This window comes from Corapipo altera, unplaced genomic scaffold, assembly GCF_003945725.1.
Source record: "Corapipo altera isolate COAL_440 unplaced genomic scaffold, ASM394572v1 94350, whole genome shotgun sequence".
NCBI classification, from domain to species: Eukaryota; Metazoa; Chordata; class Aves; order Passeriformes; family Pipridae; genus Corapipo; species Corapipo altera.
In genome coordinates, this window is record NW_020887404.1 from 439 (window position 1) to 4,166 (window position 3,728).

At 53.1% G+C, this 3,728-nt stretch overlaps 1 long non-coding RNA gene across 1 annotated transcript; it reads left to right on the forward strand.

The window, feature by feature from the left end:
• Window positions 1-250: 250 nt before the first annotated feature.
• LOC113941605 lies at window positions 251-2,424 on the forward strand. Its single transcript, XR_003525717.1, has 3 exons — window positions 251-368; window positions 1,809-1,906; window positions 2,103-2,424. It is a non-coding gene; the product is annotated as an uncharacterized LOC113941605 (long non-coding RNA).
• The last annotated feature ends 1,304 nt before the right edge of the window (window positions 2,425-3,728 follow it).

Here is a 3,728-nt window from a genome sequence, read left to right on the forward strand (position 1 = left end):
CCTGTCCCGGGCAGTGCCCCCCGTGTTCTGGGCAGTGCCCCCCGTGTCCTGGGCAGTGCCCTCCATGTCCCAGGCAGTGCCCCCCCTGTCCCGGGCAGTGACCCCATGTCCCAGGCAGTGACCCCATGTCCCAGGAAGTGCCCCTCATGTCCTGGGCAGTGCCCCCCGTGTCCCAGGCAGTGCCCCCTGTGCCCTGGGCAGTGCCCCCCGAGTGCTGGGCCCAACCCCAGGGTTTTGGCCTTGCAGAGAAGCAGAAGCTGCGGGGCAGCGACTACCCCCTGATCGCCCGTGTGCTGCAGGGCCCCTGTGAACAGGTCTCCAAGGTTTTCCTCATGGAGAAGGACCAGGTGGAGGAGGTCACCTATGACGTGAGTGAGCCGGCACGGGGTCGTCGCTCCTGGGGGGGGCTTGGGAAAACTGGGGGATCACAGAGTCATGGAGTGGTTTGGGTTGGAAGGGACCTCAAACCCACCCACCCCCTGCCATGGGCAGGGACAACTTCCACTAGCCCAGGTTGCTCCAACCTGGCCTTGGACACTTCCAGGGATCCAGGGGCAGCCACAGCTTCTCTGGGAGTTCCATCCCAGCCCCTCCCCACTCTCACAGCCAACAATTCCTTCCCAATATCCCATCTCTCCCTGCCCTCTGGCACTGGGAAGCCATTCCCTGTGTCCTGTCCCTCCATCCCTTGTCCCCAGTCCCTCTCCAGCTCTTGGAGCCCCTTTAGGCTCTGGAAGGAGCTCTCAGCTCTCCCTGGAGCCTTCTCCTCTCCAGGTGAACCCCCCCAGCTCTCCCAGCCTGGCTCCAGGGCAGAGGGGCTCCAGCCCTTGGAGCAGCTCCGTGGCCTCCTCTGGACTTGCTCCAACATTGGCATCACTGGATTTTTTTCTTAGGAAGGGCTGTGTTTTGGGGTTGAGGAGATTGCAGGCAGGCTGGGTCTGCTGCCTTCTCATAGAATCATGGAATCATGGAATGGTTTAGGTTGGAGAGACCTTAAAGCTCATCCCATTCCACCCCCTGCCATGGGCAGGGACACCTTCCACTAGCCCAGGTTGTTCTGGCCTTGGACACTTCCAGGGATCCAGGGGCAGCCACAGCTTCTCTGGGAATTCCACCCCAGCTTGTGACCACCCTCCCAGGGAAGAATTTCTTCCCGATGAACGGATGTCTCCATGTGCTGGGACTGCAGGAATTGCTTTGCTCCTGCATCTTGCCGTGAAAACTCCCCATTTGATGGGAAAAGCCTCGTTTTGTGCTCAAAGAGCAGCTTCCAATTCCAACCCAGAGCCAACGCCCCCGGCCCTATTGTGTCATCCCAAATCTGCTCACGGGAGAGCGATTTCAGCGCAGCCTGTGGCGGAATTGGTGTTTTTCCAGCCGGGAAAGCTCCACTGTGCCATCTGCCGGCTTCCCAGGGCTACTCTGCTCCGAAATCCCAGCTCAAGCGAGGCACTTTTGGGGTATATTTGGGCTTAATCAGCTCTCTGCGACGCTGGGGATGCTCAGGGCTCTGACTGATCGAGCCACGTCTTCCAGCCAGTGGGTAAATTAAAATAAATAAATAAAAATTAATTAATTAATTAATTAATGGAGAGGGGGGAGAGATTGTCCCGGTAATTATCCAGCACTTACTCATTTGCACGAGTTAATGTTCACACTGAGCAGAGGAAACATCCCTTTTTTTTAGGATTCTTGCAAAAACTGGGGAATCCTTGACTAAAATCCAGGGAGAGGACGCTGCCTTCGGCCTCGCAGGGTGGGTTCATCGCCCTCTTCATCACCTTTCTTGCCGTTCCTCTCCCATCCAGGTCGCTCAGTACATCAAGTTTGAGATGCCCATCCTCAGGAGCTTCATCCAGAAGCTGGAGGAGGAGGAGGATCGTGAAGTGAAGAAGCTGATGCAGAAGTACGTCAGGCTGGTGGCCCGAGGGGGGATGTGAGAGGGAAGGACATTGCTGGGGGGCTGTTTGGTCCCAGAAATTCCTTTGTGCAGCCCTGCACCCCTGATGTGTGCAAGAGCCATTGGGGTTTGTGTCATTCCAGGGTTTTCTTGGCCATCTCACTGCTGAAAATTCCTCTTTCCCTGTGCTGTGCCTCTCCAGATACACCATCCTCCGGGTGATGATCAAGCAGAGGCTGGAGGAGATCTCGGAAGGTCCGACTGCGATGTGAGACCCTTCAGCAGAGCCATGTGCCTGTAGGATGTACTGTACCAAATCCCAAAGCCCCAGCATTCCCAGCACATTCCCAGCGTCCGCCTGGATCGCTCCAGCTCTGAGCCAGCCCATCCTCCCGTGCCTTCACCTGCGCAGCGTCCCCGGGAGGTTCCTCCTCGGCACCTGGGGCTCTTCCCAGCAAGGCTCTGGCTGGTGGCAGCTTCAGCCAAAACCTCAAATCCCTGGAAAACACAGGGAAAAACAGGGGGAAAAAAAAAAAAGAAGAGAGAGAGAGAGGAAATCCATGAGCAGCACAGTGAGGGCTACAGGTGTTCCAGAGCAGGAATTTGGGGCCGAGTCTGGGGACACCCACACAGAGGACCCGCTGCTCGGTGGCAGGAGAGCACCAACAGTTATAATTCCTCTTTTTTTTTTTCTTTTTTTTTTTTTTTCCCCTTAAGAAAAGCACATTTCTATTGCAATAATTCGCGGGTGATGGGAAGTTTTCGTAAATCCAAAGTGTTGACTGAGATTTTGGGGGGGGTTTAACCCTGACCTGGTGGATTTACAGCACAGGAGTAAATGGCATTTTTCCGTGTGTTCCCCAAACCTGCATCTGGTGGCGTCACCCCCTCCCTCCCCCTTTTCTAATTTGCACTAATATTAGGGATTTTTAAGGAAATCATGATGTCAAACCTCTCTGGGTAGCTGTAAATGCCAAATAGCACTCGCAGGGATAGTTGGGGGCATCTCAAGGGATGCTGGATGGAAAGGGAGGGAGACAGGAGGAGGAGGAGGAGGAGGCAGAAATAAAGAGGATTTTATTTTCCAAATCCATCTTCCAGTGGTGCCAGCACATTATCCTGGTGAAACCAGGCTGGCACTGTTACCACCACCACCTGGAAAAACCTCTTTCCTCCCAGGCTAAACCAGCAATATCAATTTTATACCTCGATGTGAACTAAGACTCTGACTTTCTCCCTCCCTTTGAGTTTTTGCAATGTATCTTTGTAATTTTTTTTTTTTTTAAGTGTTAATGGTACCTTTTCCACCTCTAACACGTGTTCAGGAAAGTGTTGTACAGCGAGAGGAGCCTTTTATGTGTTTGAAGGATGATTGTGGCATTGCTGCGTGGATTAACAAGAAAATAAAATATGTAGCAACTTAATACAGAATAAAACCCCTGAGTTGGAGCCTGGTTTGTCAAAAATAAAGCAATTTGTGGATAGAAACACCTTGGGAATGGGTTCCATGGGGGCTGGGAGTGATGAGGGAGAAGAGCAAAACCTGCCTGAGTCCCAGTGGAGAAGCTTCCCAAGGAGAAATGGTCCTGCCCTGCAGATTTGGAGACTCACAACTACATTGCTGGAGGATTTGGGGTAATATTGGGCTGTTTTAGGGCCCTTCCAGCCTTCAGTGACTATTTATCCCTATTTATCCCTATTTATCCCTATGCACCGTGATCGGTGAGCTCCATCCTCTGGATATTTCTCCTCCACAAGGTAAAACTCCCGATGTATTTAATTTTTTTTTGTCCTCCTGCACCCCCCAGGTCATCCCAGCCACGCTTTG